The sequence below is a fragment of the Felis catus genome, chromosome B1 (assembly GCF_018350175.1).
Source record: "Felis catus isolate Fca126 chromosome B1, F.catus_Fca126_mat1.0, whole genome shotgun sequence".
NCBI lineage: Eukaryota > Metazoa > Chordata > Mammalia > Carnivora > Felidae > Felis > Felis catus.
Genome location: NC_058371.1, coordinates 70994601 through 71016999, shown reverse-complemented (window position 1 = coordinate 71016999; position 22399 = coordinate 70994601). Strand labels below are relative to the sequence as shown.

The following is a 22399-nucleotide window of genomic DNA, read 5'->3' as shown; positions in this document are numbered from 1 at the left end:
GGAAAACAATTAAAGAACATATTTTTAATCAAAATTAAAAATAAAAATGATTTTTTCTCTTTTTGTATTCAAGGAAACGAAAAGAAACGAAAAAGAGAAAAAAGAGGAAAAAAAGAAATTGTTTGAAAATTTGAAAAAGTGAATACACTGTAGTAGTCTAAAATAAAATGATGGGAGTAAAATAGAATTTGAAAAAATTTACGTGAAAGCAAAAACTGTAAGCTTTGCGCAGTGGCGGTATCATAGCCAATGAGGTTTATCCGAGGCACGATTATTGCTAATTGAAAAGCAAAAACTATAGTAAAAAAAATGAAAGAAAAATATTTTTAATAGAAGTTGAAAGTAAAAATAAAGTTTTTCACTTTCTGCATTCAAGAAAAAGAAGAAACAAAAAAGAGAAAAAAGAAAAAGAGAAAACAAGAAAATCGTTTAATAATTTGAAAAGGTGAATACACTGAAGTAGACTAAAATAGAATAATGGAAGTAAGATAGAAATTGAAAAAATTTACACAAAAGTAAAAAATATAGTAAAAAAATAAAGAAAAATATTTTTTAAAAAATTGAAAAAAAAAGTGAATTTTTTCTCTTTCTGTATTCAAGAAAAAGAATAGTGTAAAAGAGAAAAAAATTTAAAAAAAATAAAGAAATTTAATAGATGGACCTGCTAACAGATTGAAATAGGACTGAGATTAGTTTGTTTTCCCCTAGAAGTCAAACTATGTAGCGCTTTATAGTTCATAAACTAAGTAGGCGGTGAGACTTGGGTTCTTAAAGAGAGAGGTTGGCCCAGTTGGGCGGGGCTCAGTGTAACGGCTCTGTTCTCCACTAGATGGCGCTGGTAGCCTACTGGGGTGGATTATTGCAGAGCCTGTAGGTTCATACACTCTGTGTATGCGTGGGAGTGGTGAAAATGGCGTCACCCAGCTACCCAGTCTCTAGTATGGGAACTGTTCTCTCCAATCAGCAATCACACACCCGTCCGTCTTCAGCTTTCGTCCACTTCCTGCTTTTTCACTGTCCGTGACCAAGCCCCAGGCAGTACCTCTCTCCTGAGTTTTGTCTCAGATGCGGCTGTTTTCCCCAGCCCCTTACTTCCAAAGGACTGCGGCTTTGACCTGTTCCGCCCCTCTGTGGGAGGGTCTCACCGAGCAATGGCCAAATGAGCAATGGCCAAATGTTGGCTGCACCCAGGAATGCTTGCTGGACCCTGCTGCTGTCGGTGTCCCGAGACTGCGGCCAGGTGCCAGCCCGCCCCAGAAAAAGTTCGCAAGATAGTGAGCAGCAGCGTTTCAGGGATTATGGAAAATCACAACACACATCTGGCACCAGGATTCACCCTGTAACGACCTTGCCCCAGCACCAGCAAATGTGGCCGTTTTCTGGGGTCTGCTGGGACCAGGTGGCTTCAACAGTCTCTACCAAATGTCTTTCCAGCAGTGGAGCCGCTTTTCCCCGTGTGGCCTGAGAACTTCCCGGACCCCACTCTTTTCCTGGGGATTTGTCCTTCCCACCACAGCACCACCAGGTATTGAGCTGTGGAGTTGCAGCGTTTGCGCTCCCCTTGTTTACAGTCTTAATGGAATTTAAACCCTCTCCTTTCTCCTTTCTCCCTTTTTAGTTTAGTCCCTGCGGCTGTTTCCAATTTTCCACTTTCTCTGCAGCTGCTTTTGGGGGGGGTGCTTTTCCCATGTTCTCCCCCGCCCCTTCCAGTCTCCGTCCTCTCTCTGCCGGCAAAAGTGGGTCCCTGCCTGCCTCCAGCTTCTCTATCCCCAAGTTCACCCCTCTGCGCCACATACCTGCTGAATCCTGTGGTTCGGGTTGTGCATATTGTCGTGTTAATCCTCCCATCAGTTTTCTAGGTGTGTAGGATGGTTTAGTGTTGGTCTGGCTGTATTTCATGGACGCAAGACACACAAAAAACTTCCATGCTGTTCCGCCATCTTGGCTCCTCCCCCTAAGCCATTCTTACATTATAATCTTAAAACACAAATTAATGTTTTGGTTATTGAATGTACAAGGCATCGAATTAGATAATGAAGCAGATACAGACATAAGCATTTCCAACCTAGTAAGGAAGAAAAGCCAAAATTACAAATAATATGGCACAACTCAAAAAGTTATCAAGGAATGTAAAAAAAGCCCAAGCAAGGTATAGTACATGATTACACAAATTGCTCTGGACTGGTAATCAAGACTAATCAGTTTTCATGGAAGCAGTTGCAGTTAATCCGAACCTCAGCAAATATGATGAATTTGGAGAGGTAAAGATACAGATAAGTATATTTTGAGGATGATGTTATAATAAAAGGTAAAAAAAAAAAGAAATGTGGCACCTTTGAAAAAAATTATTCAATTGGGATTAAATAATAGAAAGTAATACAGACAAGAATTAAGCCTTGAAAATTGTAGATATGCAATAAATCTTGTTTAAACTGAATAATTACTTTGAGTCTAATTGAAATGAATTAATTGTTAGAATAGAGCTTATCCATGGAGGTCTTGAAAGTCAAATTGTAGCTTTTAGGATTTACTCTGTTGGAAAATAATTTACTCATTCAGTACATATTTATTAATTTCTTTTTAAAATCAAGCATTTCAAAAGTTTCTAGGAATTTAAAGATAAACATGATAATTCTTGAGTTTGGGGAAGTCATTGCCTGGTTACCCTGGCCCAAGGTTAATGAAGGGGGCCTAATGGAGTGCTGCCAGGGATAATTTTAAAGGATCAGTGAGACTTAGACTAAGAGGGGAAGAAATAGAATTCCAGGGAGAGGTGACTTATGGCCTAAAGATACAGAGGCTAGAAACTGCCCAGCATGTTTTAGGGTGGTCCTGGTTTTCCCCGGACTTTCCCAATTTTATCACTGAAAATTCTGTGTCCTGGGAACCCCCTCAGTCTTGGACAAACTGAGATGGTTGGGAGGAATGGACAAGAAGAAGGCTACAAGTTTAATAAGGTATAATATGAAAATGAGGCAGGGAGTGGGAAAGTATAATACTGCAGAACTACCCATATGCTGGATCATGGAGAGTTTTGATTCAAGACTAAACATCTAGGGCTGCATCCCAAGGGGCCATTGATGAGTTCTAAACAGAAAAATGGCATGGTTTTATCTACTCATAAGATAAAACAGTCATCAGTAAGAAGGCTACTGACACATACCCCCAGCAAGAAATAAAGACAACTGAGCATATTAGTGGCAGAAAGCATAGAAAAGGAAAAAGTAGAAACATTTGGGGATTAAAATACATAAAGCTTGATTGATTAGAGATGGAAGATGATGTCATTCGTTCATTCATACATTCATTCAAACCTACTCATGTAGCAGAATTAGATGATAAATACTATTCTAGGAAGTGAGGATATACAGCAAGGAGCAAAACAAATATGCAGCTATACATGTTCGATTGGGGATGCCATTTCATCAATGTGGAATGCAAAAGGAAGAGCTAGTTGTTGAAATAAGATGCGAATCCAGTTTGATGCATTGGTTGTCGTACCTGGAGAGTTGCATGAAAAAATTTCTGTACTAGTCAGTCATACTTTACAAAGATCACTCTAGCCACAGTGAATAAAATAGATTTTGTGGGACAAATTAAGGAAATAAATAGAGAAAAGTAAGAAGGTAGAGCCCTATTCATGAATACTAAGACCATGGCATACAGAAATTTGGTAGGGAAGTAAAAGAGGGAATGCATATGAAAGACATCACAGAAGCTCTTTGGACTTAATACTTATTGGGGACCACATGAGGGGCGTAGTGATGGAAAAGAGAACTCAGAAGGAGGGCTTTGGAAGATAACTAGAGAGAATTTTAACACATTGCTTGCAGAGATTCTCAGGGTCATTCACAGATGCTCTGATGATGTTCAACAGACAGTTAAAAATACAAGGTTGGACATTAAGGAGATGTTAACTTGTTAAATACAAGGCAACCTTAGATATGCAGTAAAACCTTGGATTGCAAAGTACCTTGTTCTGCAAAGCGCTCCGTAAGATGAGCAAACATTTCTAATACATTTTAGCTTGATAAACGAGTGATGTCTTACAATATGAGTAGTACTAGTTCATAACACCCAACATCACATGACCACAACTGAGCCACTTTGAGCCAGTGATTCTTCTCTTTCTTTCTCTCTTTCTCTCTTTCAATCTTTGTCTCTCTCTGTCTCTGTCTCTGTCTCTCTCTCTCTCTCTCTCTCTCACACACACACACACACACATACTGGATTGTGGGCGATCATCTCCCATGCTCAGATGCTCAGTCTCAGGCCATGGTGTTTGGCAGAAATCAGTGATTTTTCAGAACTTTGGAAGGTGCCCACAGTATTTTTTTTTGTCACTGCAAAGCACCTGTAGACAGTCTTTTGCTTTTCCATGCAAAATAAGCTTAAGAATGTTTTGCTTCATTCTAGGTCAGGCTGCCTGCATATAGATCCTTTCCTTTGCTGCCTTATTACCAGTTACATTAAATACAGTATATGACAAGAGTTTATTAATACTGTACTGTAGTCAACATTTGTGCAAGCATATATAAGGGCCCCCATACAGAAAAAGATTTCATTGAGCCAATTGATAACAGTGATTCTGTTATGATAGTGAAAGTCGTCCTACACAATAACCCTCCTCTCTCTTGTCTCCTGCAGAGAAAATCTCAGCCACAAAGGTTTTCAAAGGTAAGTGTGGGTTCATTTGTTTAGTTTTCTTTGTATTTTATATTTTTTTAATTATTTTATACTATAGTTCAGTACTGCAATCACTTTCATTATTTTTATGGGGAAATTCACTTTGATATACAAGTGCTTTGAATTACAAGCATGTTTCCAGAACAAATTATACTTGCAAACCAAGGTTTTACTCTATACCCAAAACCATCAGAGTGAACTCTTGCCATTGCTGGAAAGAGAATAGAGGAAAAATAAGAGGAAAAATAAGTATTGAAACTTAAGAACTGTCCAAGAAGCAACAGAAAGGTAAAATTTGTGAATAAGATAACAGAAGATAGGTCAGGAAAGAATGACAAAGTCATGGAAGTCATAAAGAATATCCCAATCGAAAGTTTCATTATAATATTACTATGTATCATTTATGACACTAAGAATTGGATTTTAATAGGTATAATTATTTGACTTAGAATCCTAAGTTAATTTCTTTCTGTCCTGTCTCACTTATATCTGCTTAATCACCAAATATTTTAGATATACCTTTGAAATAAAGCTTCATCAAATGTGATTGGATACATACATTCTAATACATATAGTTTGTGGACATATATTTTAATCAAAAATGGTTTGAAAACTAGTTTTTCTAAACAAAGAAAATTCTAAAATTTTTACCAGAAAATTCAGAAAACATGAGTTTTCATTAATTCAGCTTATGGATATGAATTTTCAACCAAACCAGCTTAAGAGTATAACTAGTATACTCTTAAAACAAGAATGGATAACTGAATTTTTAATTAAAACCAATTGTAAACATGAATTTGCATCAAATAAAACCTAGCAGAAATTCAGTTTCTTAATTACAAGATTGAATATGTTTCTTTTCAAAAACTTATAAAAATGCTTTTCACTAAACTAGCCTAGTTTACTTTATTTTATTTTAAAAAAACCTTAATGTTTATTTATTTTTGAAAGAGAGACAGAATGTGAGTGAGAGAGAGGCAGAAAGGAGACACAGAATCCAAAGCAGACTCCAGGCTCCAAGTTGTCAGCACAGAGCGCAGGTGGGGCTCGAACTCACGAACTGTGAGATCATGACCTGAGTGGAAGTGGGATGCTTAATTGACTGAGCCACCCAGGTGCTCCTAGCCTAGTTCATTTTAAAGACTAACAGTTCTCTAGGAGAAAAGAAGTAGAAGACTAGGAGTTCACATTAAAACAAGCTTTTAAATAGGACTCTCCACCCATACGAGCTTAAAAATGGCACTTTCCCAAATCTTATTGAATATAAATTGACATCAAAATGAACTTGCTAATGGGGCACATGGGTGGCTCTGTCAGTTAATCATCTGGCTCAGGTCATGATCTTGCAGCTCCTGGGTTTGAGCCCCACATTGGGCTCTGTACTGACAGCTCAGAGCCTGGAGCCTGATTCAGATTCTGTGTCTCCCTCTCTCTGCCCCTCCCCACTCACACTCTCTCTATCTTTCAAAAATAAACATTAAAAAAAAATTAAAGGGGTGTCTGGGTGGCTCAGTTGGTTAAGTGTCTGACATTGGCTCTGGTCATGATCTCATGGGTTCAAGAGTTTGAGCCCCAGGTCGGGCTCTGTACTAATAGCTCAGAGCCTGGAGTCTGCTTCAGATTCTGTGTCTCCTTCTCTCTCTGCCTCTCCCCTGCTTATGCTCTGTCTCTCTCTAAAATCTAAACAAAGATTTTAAAAACAATAGAAAATAAAAAAGTAAATGAACTAGCTAACATGATTTTTCCTCAAATAGTTTAAAAATACAACTTAAAAACGTAACAACTCAAATCAGATTTGCAATATTATTCTAATTTACCTCTCTTATTCCAATTTATAGTGTAAATATCACTTCAATTTCTAAAAATAAGGCCTGGGAGGAGGAGGACTAACCATTTTATGGGTACAGACTTTCTGCTTGGGATGATAAAAATGTTCTGGAAATAGCTAGTGGTGATAGTTACAAAACATTGTTAATATATTTAATGACACTAAATTGTACAGTTAAGAATGGTTCAAATGATAAGAAAGAGACAGAGGAAGGAAGAAAAAAGAAAAAAAAAAGAAAAATTATGCATATCCTCTGTCTGGGAAGACATATGTATATGGGAACCATATTCATATATATGTATGTATATACATACTACATACTCAAGCTCTCCAGCAATATTAACAAAGCCTTTCTTAATCTGGCATGAGACTTTTTTTTTTCTGATCTCTGTAGGGTTTTGTTTTAGCAGCATCAAGCTGTCCATAGCTTCGCCACGTAATAGTTCCTTCTCACCTCCTCACCTAAGGACTTGCTGTCCTTTTTCTTGGAGTGCACACAGAAACGCACATACACACACTATCGCTTACACAGTGTGTGAGTCTTGGCAGCTTCTATTCATCCTGTAAGTCTCAGCTGCAGTGACAATTTTGCCTGGTCTTGCTCCTTCCCAGGCAGAGGCGATTTCCCTTCTGTTGTCCCCCCATAACTCTTTGATCAAACGCCAACCACTGAACGCTTCCCATTGCTATGAAATCACTGATTTAGGTGAACATAAACTGGGGACACAAACTGTATTTTTTTATTTTATTTTATTTTATTTTATTTTCAACGTTTATTTATTTTTGGGACAGAGAGAGACAGAGCATGAAGGGGGGAGGGGCAGAGAGAGAGGAAGACACAGAATCGGAAACAGGCTCCAGGCTCTGAGCCATCAGCCCAGAGCGGGACGCGGGGCTCGAACTCCCAGACCGCGAGATCGTGACCTGGCTGAAGTCGGACGCTTAACCGACTGCGCCACCCAGGCGCCCCGAACTGTATTTTTTTAAATGCCCAACATACATATGACTGGTATTACTAAGTGCTCAATAAATGCTTCTTGAATGAACGTATCCATTGTTTTCCCTTCCTATTCTGTGTTCATTGTCACATACTACTCTGTTATGAGGGACTCAAAATGCATCTGATATACCTGATAGCCTCTTTCTTTGACAACTCCTTAGAATTTATTGGTTTAATTTCTCATTATGTTTTCATTATGTTATTCTGATAAGGTGTTTCTCAGTTCCTTCATGTGTTTTATATTTTGTCACCTCACCAAGGTGAGATCTTTTGAAGGCAAGGATTTGTTTTGCCTTTTGCATGTGTAGCCTCAAAAGTGAACCTTTCGTGCCTTTCATTCCCACTTGGTAAACATCTATGAGTTACAAAAATACTCAAATAAAAGCATCATAAATTAAATTTTTTATACATTAACATTTTCATAAATTAAATTTTTCACAAACTTTTCATAAATTTTTATTTGCCTTGTACAATTAAGTCGATGGTTTATCCCTAAGGTTGTATTTTAGGCTATTCACTTCTAAAACAAATAGGAACTGTGCTCATAGATTCATAGCTATTTTCTGATGAATAGCACAGTAACCATTATAATATTCTCATGTTAGCCTAGCTTTTTTAGATGTCTTTACACCTTTAGATGTCTCTGTTTACACCTATGTCTTTACACCTTTAGATGTCTCTGTTTACACCTCTGTCTTTACACCTTTAGATGCACTAAACTAGAGGGGAAAACAGTAAATTTTAGCCTGTGTATGAAATTACCTTTTATATATTTATTTATTTAACCAATAAGTCACTTATTCATTTTTTTTTTTGAGAAACATGAGTTTCTACTATGTGCCAAGTACTATTTTAGTCACTAATGAATGACCTACAGCAACAAACGAAATCAAGTTCCTGATAACATAAAGCTTACATTCTTGAGAGTAAACAGGAAATAATCAGACAAAAAGGACACATATATAATGTAAGGTGATAATAAATGCTAAGAAGAAACATAAAATAGGGTGAGGGACAATAAAATATAAAGAGAAGGTAAGGTATTGCAGTTACATTGAAGTTATGCACTGAAGGTCTTAGATGAGACATTTGTGCAGAGATCTAAGGAGGTGAGGGAGTCAGGCATGGGTAGACCTGGAAAGAGGAGCCCCAACAGTGAGAATACAAAAAGACTTGACAGAAGCACATGCTTGGAGTATTTATAAAACAGCTTGATAACAAGGAGTAGAAGTGAATAGGGCAGAACAGGCAAGGGGGGGAGCAGAGGATGTTGGGATCAGAAAGGTCTTGGAAGGGCAAGGGCGATAGAGAATTCCACTAGACCCCATAGGCCACAATAAGAATTTGGAATTTACTTTGGGTGAGATAGAATGTCAGTGGACAGTTTTGAGCACAGGGGCGCCATGATCTGACCTATGTCGTATAATGACTCTCTGACTTCAGGGATGCCTGGGTGGCTCAGTCACTTAAGTGTCTGACTTCGGCTCAGGTCATGATCTCCCAGTTCATGAGTTCGAGTCCTGCATCGGGCTCCCTGCTGTCAGCACAGAGCCCATTTTGGATCCTCTGCCCTCCTCGCTCTCTGCCCCTCCCCAGTTCTCTGTCTCTCAAATAAACATTTAAAAATATATATTAAAAAAAAAAATTACAAGTCTCTGGCTTCAGGGTTCCAGAAAGACTGCACAGGGCATATACAGAAGCAGGGAAACTCGTGAGAAGGTTTTCAAGAGTTTAGGTGAGGAAAATGGGGCCTTAGAATAGGGTGGTTACTACTGGATTCTGCTGACACTCCAAAAACAAAAAGAAAAAAAACAGTAGAAAGCTGAAAAGATTTGATGAATTATACACACGTCCAATAGAAAGAGAGGAGTTTAAGGATGACTCTAAGATTTATGGCCTGAGAAAATGGAAGAATGAGTTTGCAGAATTACAAAAGGAGCCATTTTGTAGGAAGTGTTTAAGTGTTAGAGATGTTAAGCCTGAGAAAGCTGTTATACATCCAGGTGAGAATGTCACACAGGGAGCTGGATATGAGGGACTTCCCCCTAACTCCTTTTTGCCTCTCCAGAATTAAGCTCATGTACCCTACTATAAAATTATCAGCATGTTATTGACGGGACTGAGTATTGTTCAATAAGAGCCTGTAGCTGGATGGCTATCATGAGAATATTCTATAGAAAGCTATGTTTAGAAATAAAATGTCATTATCTCATCCACTTTGGGGAGACATTTTCGAACAGATTGTTGTTCGCTTCCGTTTTTGAGGCAAACTCTTTTCTGAGAGCCAAAATATCGACTAAAACATCTTTATGAACTAGAAATGCAGATTAATCCCCTTCAGAGATAGGAGAATTTATGTTGTGTTCCTGAGTGCCAGATGTAAGACGGGCACACTTTGCATGTCAACAAGGATTACTGTCATTTGATTTGGTATTTATGCTCCGACTTGCTCTGTGAGCAGCCCTCAAAGGGAAAACCCTTAATGCCACAGAGCTACTGCTCAGATGGTGTAAGCTTCCTGGAAATTCAGATGGGACTAGGCCCTGGACGTCCCTCCTAATCCCTTTATTCCAGGCTAAGAGAGTATTTTGTAGAAACTGCTCATGAGGTCCATGACTTCTGTGACTATGCTTATCCAACTTATGTTTCTTGGAGTGCTTTTGTTTGCATTGGAGAACATTCTTGGACGTGAGCTACCCCTCTTTGTATAGCTCCACACTGCTGTGGTTTGTCTTCCATTTGCACTCTTGCTGTCAGCAGTTACGTCAGAGGGCTGGAAGCTCTAAGGCAATGGGCTTCGGAAGCATTCCCCTAAGTTCTATGTTCACAACTGCTCTGCTACCACTTGACACAGTGCTGATGTTGTTCTCATGGTTTCATTCATGCTTCTCATATGAATGACCTAGCTGCTATAGCCGTTTTCAACAAAACAGGGGAGCCTATGAGGCGCCTGGGTGGCTCAGTCGGTAAAGCGTCTGACTTTGGCTCAGATCATGACCTCACAGTTCGTGAGTTCGAGCCCCACGCCGGGCTCTGTGCTGACAGCTCGGAGCCTGGAACGTGCTTCAGATTCTGTGTCTCCCTCTCTCTCCCTCTGCCCCTCCCCCGCTCACACTCCGTCTCTCTCTCTCTCTCTCTCTCTCTCTCTCAAAAATAAAAATTAAAAATAAATAAATAAAAATAAAAGCTAAAATAGGGGAGTCTATAGAAGGCACATCATCAGGCCAACTTGCTACTTTAATTCTTTTGAGGCCATTAAAATAAAAAAATGTCTGGAGGTCAAAGGAAATCAACAAGAATTCAGTGGCGATGCTTACATACATACATATACACATACATACAATGCATGCTACTAGCTACCATATCTCTTCTATTTTCCTTTCACTTAAAAACAAAGGAAAGGTTACAGCTTGGCAGTCTCTGTGAATCCACTGCAACAAACTGAATCACTCCCTGGAGAGCCATAGAGTCTCGCTGAAGAAGCACCGCTTGTCATAGATTGATTTGTGGCCCCCCAAAAGATCTGTTGAAGTCCCACCGCCCATCCCTTGTGAATGAAACCTTATTTGAAAATAGGGTTCTTGCCTGTGTAATCAAGGTAAGTTGCCGTCCTCCTGGATTAGAGTGGGCCTTAAATCTCAGATTTGGTGTCCTTATAAGAAGACTCTGTGAAGACAGAGGCAGAGATTGAGTGATTCAGCTGCAGTCTACGGAATTCCAAGCATCGCCGGCAGCCACCAGAAGCTAGGACAGAAGCATGGACCACTTTCCCCTTACAATCAACTTTGCCGACATCTTGACTCTTCACCTTGAGAACTGGGAGGATAGATTTCTGTCGTCTTAAGCGGCCCACTTTGTGGTACTTTGTTATGGCAGCCCTAGGACACTAAAGACAAAAAAGGAAATGATGAGGCACCTGGGTGGCTCAGTCCGTTAAGTGTCCAACTTCAGCTCAGGTCGCAATCTCTCAGTTTGTGAGTTTGAGCCTCGTGTCGGGCTCTGTGCTGATGGCTCAGAACCTGGAGCCTGCTTTAGATTCTGTGTCTCCCTCTCTCACTGCCTCTCCCATGCTTGCAGTCTGTCTGTCCCTCTCTCTCTCTCTCTCAAAAACAAACATTTCAAAACTAAAAACCAAAAAGAGAATTGCTGTCTCTTTTTTATTTCCTCTTCACTTGAAAATGAAGAAAAGGAAGTGAAAGCTTGTTACTGTCCGTGTCTCCCACGCAACTGAACCACTTCCCTGAGAGTCAAGGAGTCCTGTTTGAAAAACATGGCTGCGGTCAAATGTTTCCATTTCCTTAGCTGACTGTACTGGGGAACAATCAGTCGCTTTGACGTCACTGTTCCTTGAAGGTGCCTTGCTTCATGCCTTTGCAATTGAAATAACCATGCACAAGGATGCTTCCTTTCTTCACCCTCCTCAATCCTTTTTGTTGTTGTTGACGAATCAACCTAACTATCATCTGCTCTGAGACATTTTTCCCTTCTGCCAGCCTCCTCTCCTCCACATACTCCCCACCCACCACATGCATGCACTTTATATGGGATGCCCCACTGCCCTACTGCAATTCTGTGTGTTCTATATTGAACACGCTGACCCTGAAGAAGCCTGCTACACACATACCTCCCCCTACTGCATGTTGCCCAGTCTTTCGGTGGCCAAATTCTGAACCATGTGGCCATAATGGGCTTTTATTTAACCCAGTCTTATAATTAGACCAGAAGTGGGCAGAGGGCCCAAGGGCAGCAAAAGCGTACGTCTTTGATGTTCCCAATGTGAATATATTTAGATGAGACTATTAGACTCTGTGTACAGTATTTTTTAAATTTTTTTAAGGTTTATTCTTTTTTTTTTTTTTTTTTTGAGAGACAGAAACAGAGCGTGAGTGGGGGAGGAACAGAGAGAGGGAGACACAGAATCCGAAGCAGGCTCCAGGCTCTGAACTGAGAGCACAGATCCCGACGCGGGGCTCGAACTCACAAACTGTGAGATCATGACCTGAGCCGAAGTCAGGAGCTCAACCGACTGAGCCGCCCAGGCGCCCCTCTAGTTTTAAATATAAGAAACTTGGAGAGAAGGACTTTGATGGGCCACAATAAGCCAGTTTTGACGAAGCAGAAACAAGAAGTGTATTTTAGGATAGAGGGAATAAACAGATAAACAGGTAAGAAGCAAAACCAAAGGTGCATAGTTACAAGGGAGAGATGGGGTTGGAGGAGGCAACCAAATGAAATTCAAGTTCTGGGAGACGTGCTTGACAGTAAGCAGCAGGTACCTGAAGTAGCTGAGGCCAGGCTTTCTTCCTCACACACGTGTCTGTCTAAAGTTCCAGAAATGCTTCATATGTAGCTCTTATCCTACACTACTGCAGACCTACTTGTCAGTATCTCCCAGAAAGCTATTGCCTTGGTGAGAAAGGGACCTCAATCATTCCGACACTATCCCTCTACCTACTAAGCTCTCAATAAACCATTGGTGACTGTACCAAGGCTGACGCAAAAACGTCAGGACAGACTAGAAGCTTCAAGTATATCTGCCTGCATCAACAAATTTTCAGAGTAAGAAAAGCACTGGTTGAATGCTAAGGACACGCCTAACCATAAAGCATTGAGCTGTGTCTAGCTTATACTAGAATGTTTGGACTCCCTTTCCCGATCCAGCAGACCCAATATTTACTCATTCCAGCTGAACCTTTGGCTGCCTCTCACACCTGCTGTGCTCTTTCCACACCACAGCCTCTGCGCTAGCTCAGGGCACTATTTTAGTCCATGTGAATTACCATTATCTCCTCCTTCCAAGTGTTCCTGCCTCAGCTATGACCCACTCCAGTGGGTCATTTTTCATGCTGCTACCAGAAGATCCTAAAATACAGTCTGATTATTTCACTCCAGTGCATAGAATCTTACAAAGCCCCCCCCCCCCACTTGTGTGATACAATCCGAATTCTTTTACATTGCACACAAGGTCCTTTATGATCTGACACTTATTCTCTTCAGCCTGTGTCTTGTCTTCTCCCTTCTTCCCCTCCACCTTCTCTACTCCACCACTAGTTGTTTCAATTCCTTGAATAGACCATGTCCTCTCAATTCCGGGCCTCCAAGCATGCCAACTCCTTGATCTGGAACTCTCTCCACCACAAACTCCCTTAAATGCATCCACACTACCTCTTATCTGAGTCATGTGGACTCATTCGTTGAACATCAGTTCAGACACGACTTTCTTGAATATCTCAACAATCACTCCCTTTATTCCTAAACTTAGGCTGGGCTTTACTTCTGTACGATTCTGTACCCCCTGTATTTACGTTATTATATTTGGCTACATCACTCACCCACAATAACATAAACTTTTTGCGGCCAAGAACACCACATAGTATCCAACTGTGTTATCTGCAGCATCTGATGCAAAGTACAGGCCCACAGCGAACACTTACTGAGTATTTTTTTCATTGAATAAAGTAGATGACAGGAATTTATTTCTGTAGAAAGCAAGAGAGGTATGAATCCTGGTAGAAGACATGATAAACAGACAAATGTTAAGGATTTGGAAGGTTTTTTTTTTTTTTTTTTTTTTGGCAACACGGAAAACCAAGTAATATTTCACGTGTGAGTTTGCCTCCAAGGGTAGAAGTGGCATGGAGAGGGAGAATGAGGCAGAAGGATCTTCATTCGATAGGTCTAATCTAGCTGCAGGCCCATTTGCCTTAGTCTGTGTGTTAGTAAATGGATTGTACCTAAAGGAAGACCCTGCAGTGATTCAAAGTTCAGATCCAAATACAAATGAAGAAAAGCAATGTCTTCTATTAGCAGTATGGCAAAGGTCCACGTCCATAACTACCTTTGCCCAAACACTGCAGTGTAGTAATTAATTGAAGGACAATTCGATTACCAATAATTCATGACCTTGCCACGTTCTGGAATAAGGCGGGTAAGCATTCACAAGAACATTCTATACGAAGACTTAAAATATCTTACTTTTCCCACAGTCTATGCCATTATATATTTAAAACCCATCCAACTTATCTACAATTGCAATAATAGCACCTAATCTTGTAAAAAGAGAGAATACACACACAAATAATCTCATTTGATACTATTAACAAGGCTTCCAATAGAAAGGGCAAGTATTCATATTAATCTTCATTTTCGGGTTTGAGACCAAAGTTAATGTAAATATTATCCTATCATTAGAGCTGAGATTTATTGAGCCTCTACTCTGTTCTTTGCGGGCAGTATCTTAATGATCACAACAATCCAATCACTCAGTACTATTATTATCCTATATGATGGATGGAAAAAAAAAAAAAAAAAAACTCTCAAATTTAGAACAGTTAAGTCATCTGCCAGGGTCACACAGCCAGTTGAGGGGTGTGTTGAAATTCAGACCTAGTGTCGTATTCTCGTCTGAGGCTGTCTTTCACAATTGCTGAGAATTTACCAGTAGTCTGTGATTCTGCTGGTTTTGTTTTTTTTCATCACCTCACCAACGCTCTGTCATACAACTCAAAATAGAAATAATCTTTTGCATTATAATTGCTTTTCACAGGAGTAAACCCTCTCTTTTTCAATTTTCCGTACTAAGATTTCGTCCCATTTCTACCTTCCCTTTCTGCTCCCCCTCCTCCTCTTTTAAGATTACAAGAAGAAAAGCCTGTTCATGCTTTGGCTAGGTCAGTTCTAAGAATAACTGTAGATAAATCCAAGGTCTATTTTTACAGCTAAATTATAATATCAATGTCTGTACTCCTTTTCTTGCTTCAAAAGTATCGTGTCGTGGCCATACAGATAGCAGTCTTCTCATCCAAGAAGAGGTTCTTGGAGACAAAGACTAATACTGTCTTCACTCCAACTTGTGAAATTGTTTTCCTTATTCTCTTCAGAATGTAAGGAAGTATCGGTCGCCCCTGTGTGCTTAGGAAAGAACAATAAATTGCTGATTTATTAGAATTTTCATTTTCAAAGTGAAGCCTGAAACACCTTGGCACACATTTTTATGCTGTCTTCTTATTTTCTAAACAAGATTAATTGTTCTTAAATGCTCTATTAGGATAATTAGATTAAGTGGTGTCTATTTGTGTTCATTTTTATCGACAAATTTATAAGACTGATTAAAGTTCAACTACAAAGTAAAACATGCATTATTATCAAATTATGTGACTAGAATATGACGCCCATAAATGTCAAACTGATATTTTAGCTCATTGTGAATTATTCCAGTCTTCTGATAACAGGAAGATTTTAACTTTGTCGTTCTTTACAGCTATGTTAATTTAATACTAAGAGTAGTTGCCACCATAGAATGTGACTAATGTGTTTACATTAGAAACCAAATCATTTTATAATGTCATAAGTACTGCAGTTATACATATTTGATTACCCAATAGTAAACAGTCACTGTATGACCTTTAGACTAAACCAATATTACAAGGGAGACACCCTTGAGTGAGTCCTAATAGAGGAAAATTGTATTTCCCTAAAAAAGAGGAACCAAATATGAGAGGGAAGCTAGCCTTTCCACTTGCCCTTAAGTCTTTTTTTTTTTTTATGGTTACAAAAATAAACAAAACATATAACATAGGATCAACCCTCTTAACAAATTTTCAAATGCAGAGTACAGTATTATTAACCATGGGCACACTGTTGTACAGAAGATCTCTACAACTTTTTCATCTTGCATGACTGAAATTTTATACCCATTGTACAGTAATTCCCTCCTGTAACCATGGCAACTACCCTTCTACTTTCTGTTTCAGAGTTTGACGACTTTACATATGCCATATAAGTAGAATCTGGAAGATTTGTCCTCCTGTGAACGGCTTATTTCACATAATGTGCTCAAGTGGAAATCACGTTGATTTCCTTCTTTGTTAACAATGAATAATATTCTCTTCTATGAATATTCCACATTCTTTTTCCATTCATCTGATATTTATGTTGTTTCAACCTCATGACTGAGTGAATAATGCTGCAATTAACATAACTTTGAGATCCTGTTTTCTGTTCTTTTGGGTAAATAGTTAGAAGTGGTATTGCTGGATTATAAAATAAGTATATTTTTAGTTTCTTAAGGAAATGTGATATTGTTTTCTATATAAGCCAACAATGCATAAGGATTCCAATTTCTCCAACTCCTTTTGTTTGCTTGTTTGTTTGTTTTTTATAATCGTCTTTCTAACTGGTGTGAGGTAATCGCTCATTGTGGTTTTGAATTGCATTTCAATGGTGATTTGTGATCTTGAGCATCTTTCCATATACCTGTTGGCCATTTATGTCTTTTTTGGAGAAGTGTCTATTTAAGTCCTTTGTCCATTTTTTAATCAGTTTTTGTTGTTGTTGTTGTTTTGTTTGAATATGAACTTGTAGGAATTCCTTGTACAGTTTGATATTAACTCCTAATCAGAGATTCAGATACATGGTTTGTAAAGGTTTTATCCCATTCCATAGGTTGCCTTTTCACTCTGCAGATGGTTTCCTTTGCTGCCTAGAAACTTTTTAATTTATGTTCTTATTGTCAATTTTTGCTTTAGCTGGCTGTGCTTCTGATATCATATCCAAGAAATCATTATCAAGACCAAGTCATGAAAATTTTCCCTTATGTTTTCTTCTAGGAGATTTATAGTTTCCGGTGTTAATGTTTAAGTCTTTAATCCATTTTAAAGTTGACTTTTGTGTATAATGTGTAGTAATATTCTAATTTCATTCTTTTGCACATAGATGTTCAACCTTTCCAACACCATTTGTTGAAGTGACTATTTTCCCCATTGTGTATCTCTGCCCCATTAGTAAACATCATTTTAACCCATATGCATAAGTTCTTTCTTTTTTTTTTTTTCTGGGCTTTTCAGTCCGTTTCATTGTTCTATATATCTGCCTTTATGCCAATAGCATATTGTTTTGATTCTCTTAGCTTTATAATGTGTTTTGAAGTCAGGAATCCATTTTTTTCATCTTTCAAGATATTGTTGGGGCACCTGGGTGGCTTAGTCGGCTTAGCGTCCGACTTCAGCTCAGGTCATGTTCTCGTGGTCTGTGGGTTCAAGCCCTGCATGGCCTCTGTGTTGACAGCTCAGAGCCTGGAGTCTGCTTCAGATTCTGTGTCTCCCTCTCTCTCTGCACCTCTCCTACTAGTACTCTGTCTCTCTCTCTCTCAAAAACAAATAAACACTAAAAACAAAAATTAAAAACAAATATATCCTTTAAGCTATTTGGAGTCATTTGTGGTTTCATGTGAATTTTAGGATTGCTTTTTCTATTTCTGTAAAAATTTCCATTAGGAATTTAATATCAATTGCATTGTATCAGTATATTAGTTTGGGTAGTATGAACATTTTAGCAGTACTAAGCCTTTCAATCCATGAACGTGAGATGTCTTTGCATTTAGTTGTGACTTCTTTCATTATTTTTGGTGATGTTTTGCAGTTTTCATTCTATAATTATTTCACCTCCTTAGTTAAGTTTATTCCTAAACATTTTATTATGTTTGATGGCATTATAAATGTTTTGCTTTTTAATATCTTCTTCAGACTGGTTTGGGCATATAGAAATGTGACAGATTTTTGTGTGCTGATTCTGTATCTTGTAACTTTGCTGAGTTAATTTATTAGTTCTAATAGTTTTTGATGGAATCTTTAGGGTTTTTTATATAAAAGATCATATCTGCAAACAGAAGATAATTTTACTTTTTACTTTCCAATGTGTAAGCCTTTTTTATTTCTTTTTCTTGTTGAAATGCTCTCACTAAGACTTCCAGGACTATGTTGAATAGAGGTGGTAAGAGTAGGCATCCTTGCTTTGTTCCTGATCTTGTAGGAATAGCTTTTAGTTTTTCACCACTAAGTATAATGTCAGCTGTGGGCTTTTTGTATATGACCTCTATTATGTTGAGGTAATTTCCATCTATTCCTGGTTTGCTGAGTGTTTTTATCATGAAAGGGTGTTGAATTTTGTCAAGTGCTTTTTCCACATCTATTAAAATTACCATGCGATTTTTTATCCTTCATTATGTTCATGTGGTGTATCACACTGATTGATTTTTACATGTTGAACCATCTTTGCATTATAGGGATAAATCACAATTTATCACGTTGTATGATCTTATCAATGTGCTCTTGAAATCAGTTTGCTAATTTTTTTTTAAATATGAAATTTATTGTCAAATTGGTTTCCATACAACACCCAGTACTCATCCCAACAGGTGCCCTCCTCAATACCCATCGCCCACCCTCCCTTCCCTCCCACCCCCATCAACCCTCAGTTTATTCTCAGTTTTGAAGATTCTTTTATGTTTTGGCTCCCTCCCTCTCTTTTTTTTTTCCCCTCCCCCATGGTCTTCTGTTAAGTTTCTCAGGATCCACATAAGAGTGAAAACATATATATGGTATCTATCTTTCTCTGTAGGACTTATTTCACTTAGCCTAACACTCCAGTTCCATCCACATTGCTACAAAAGGCCAGTGTGCTAAAATTCTGATTAAGATTTTGCATCTATTTCATCAGGGATATTGAACTGAAGTTTTCTTTTCTTGTAGTGTCTGTCTAGTTTTAGTATAAGGGTAATTTTGATCTTATAAAATGAGTTTGGAAGCATTCCATTCTATTCAATTTTTTGTAAGAGTTTGAAAATGATTGTTGTTAATTCTTCTTTAGATGTTTGGTAGAATTCTCCAATAAAACCATCTAGTCACAGAATTTTCTTTGTTGGGACATTTTGGTTACAGGTTCAATTTCCTAACTGGTTATACATCTGTTCAGATTTTCTGTTTTTTTTATGATTCAGTCTCAATAGGTATGTTTCTAGGAATTTATCCCTTTCTCTAGGTTCTCTAATTATTCATAGTCGTTTCTTATAATTACTTCTGTGACATCAGTTATGTCTCCTCTTTCATTTTTTATTTTAGATTAGTCTTCTCACTTGTTTTCTCAGTTAGTTTAGCTAAAGATTTCTCAATGTTGTTGAGCTTCTCAAAAACAAACTCTAATTTTGCTGATTTTTTTCTGTTTTTCTATTTTCTATTTTTTTCATCTCTTCCTTGATCTTTATTATTTCCTTGCTTCTATTAACTTTGGGCTTAATTTGTCCTTCTTTTTCCAGTTTCCAGAGGCATACAGTAAAATTGTTTATTTTAGATCTTTTCATGAGTTTTAACATGTGAACTTCCCTCTTGGCACTGCTTGTCTTACATTCAATAAGTTTTAGTATTTTGCATTTTCATCTTTATTTGTGGAAGATATTTTCTAATTTCCTCTGTGATTTCTTCTTTGACCCATTGGGAGTGTGGTGTCTCATATTTACATATATAGAGATTTTCTACTTTTTCTTCTGTGATTGATTTCTCTTCTGTGATTGATTTCTGATTTCATTCTATTGTGGTCAGAAAAGTCAGTTGGCATGATTTTAGACTTCTTAAATTTGTTAAGACTTGTTTTGTGATCTTGCATGTGATCCGTCCTTCAGAATGTTTCCTGTGCACTTGATACAAATGTTAACCATGTTGCTGTTGAGTGTAATGTTCCCTGTATGTCTTTTTTTGTGACAGTCCTGTGTTCCCATATTGATCCTCAGTATGGATCTTCTAATCGTTCTTGAAAATGAGGTATTGAAGTCTCCTACTAATATTATGTTGCTGTCTATTTCTCCTTTCAGTTGTGTCAATGTTTGTTTCATATATTTAGGTGCTATCATGTTGGGCACATATATATTTGTAATCATCATTATCTCCTAGAATTGACACTTTTATTCTTATATAATGTTGGTCTTTGTCTCTTGTGACCATTTTGACTTAAAGCCCATTTTGTCCTTATATCTAAATGGAGTCTTTTGTAGAAAACATGTAATTGGATATTTTTTTTTCTTTTTTTAATTCATTCAGCTACTCTGCCTTTTTATTGGGGAGCTTAATTCATTTACTCGTTATGTAGTTTTCAATAATAGACTTACTATTGCTGTGTTGCTGTTTTCTACCGATCCAATAGTTTCTTTGCTCCTCCTTTCTTCTCTTGCCATTTTCCTTTATGTTTTGTTTATTTTACTGGCATGCTTTGATTCCCTTCTCATTTTCATTTGTGTACGTTCCATAAGTAATTCCTTTGTGGTTACCATGGGGCTTATATTTTAAAAACTTGTAGTTATGACAATCTATTTTGAGCTGATAACTTCAACCGCATACAAAAAATAACACTTTTTCTTCTCGCCACACACACTGATACTATTTATCAATGCCACAAATTACATCTTTTATTGGATTATCTATTAACATCATTTATAATTATTTTTATACTTTTATCTTTAACTTCTATATCTAATTAAAAAGTTTTACCCACCACTATTACAGTATTACAACATTCTGTATTTGTCTATATATTTACCTTTACTAGTGAGCTTTATACTTTCATATGTTTTCATGTTTGCTGTTTATCATCTTTCCATTTCAACTTGAAAGACTCTTTAGCATTTCTTGTAAGCCAGGCCTAGAATTGATGAACGCTCTCAGGTTTTGTTCATCTAGGAAAGTCTTTATCTACCTTAATTTTTAAAGAACATCTTTAAGTCTCAAGAACACATAAAGATAGTTAGATTTTCTATAGTAACATAAAAGAATACATTTATTCTTTGGCTATCAACATATTGTTATAATAAACTTTATTTCTTTTCTATTTTTTTCCAAGTTTCCTTAATAACTGTATAAGGTATTATTATATTTCATAATACATTGGCTCTTTCAAATAAATGTATCGTTCTAATAATCATATCCTGTTAGTTAAGTAAAAGCTCACTTACCTAATTTATATCAGATATCACTATATCAGATTAAATAAATGACTAAACTCTGCTCTCCCCACTTCCATTCTCTTATTCTGACCCATCATTTGTTCGAGTCTTAATAGAGACCACAACTAAAGAACCCTATGGCAGGTTTGGAGTAGACTTTAGGATAGGGTGGTGAGGCAAAAGTACAGAATGTACTTATAACAAAAAATCAAAAGAAGTGTCGTTTATATGAAATTCAAATTTAACTTGGTGTCCTTTATTTTTATTGCTCTATGGCAGATTTACTTCTGGAAAGCTCTTGACATTTAGCTCACCCCTTGAGAATTAAGAGCAACAGGGACCAAAAACAACTCAGCTATTTCTTAGTGAAGCTGTGAGATACTCCCACTGGAACAAAATCTGAGGATAAAGTAAGATTTATAATAAAACAGGCATCATTGTAAATTTACAATGTGCCAGACACAATGCTTAGCTTTCACTGTGAATTTCAGTACATAATCCTTCCAACCACTCTGTTCTAAAGGTGGCAAAATCTTGATTTAGAGAGGCTAATTTGCCAAAAGCTACACTTCTAGGAAGTGAGACAACCAGGATTCTAAACCAGCCGATACTACCCGAAGCTTTAGGGCTTACTCAAAGTGTTACACTGGAAGCAAAAAGTTCAATGTCCTGAGAATGTGTGTGTGTGAGTGTGTGTGTGTGTGTGTAATTATAACATCGTATATATAATATACTCAGAGCTAAAGGGAATATAGTACTTATGATACTTTCTATCAATCTTCATTTAAATAACACTTAATGACACTAAACAGATTTTAAAAAAACACTTACTAAGCACCTCTATGCCAGGCAGTGTTCTACATAAAAAAACATAAAGTAGTAAGCAGGACCAATGCAATCCCTACTCTTTAAAGTATACAAAAAAAATACGTAGTATTTTGGAAGACAAATCAACAGCAGTTGTGAATAAAAGATATAAATAATAAAAATTCCCTTTTAAGAGATAAACATGGTTATCATTTCTGAGCTTGGAACTGTTTAGATCACAAGAAAATGTAAATCTGCACATTCTGGGAAAACTATCACAGAAATATGAACAAAATGAATTTCTTGAGTA

The 22399-nt window shown here is 37.5% G+C and overlaps 1 pseudogene; it reads left to right on the top strand.

The window, feature by feature from the left end:
* The first annotated feature begins 220 nt into the window (after positions 1 to 220).
* LOC111560243 lies at positions 221 to 328 on the top strand (annotated as a pseudogene).
* Positions 329 to 22399: the final 22071 nt, after the last annotated feature.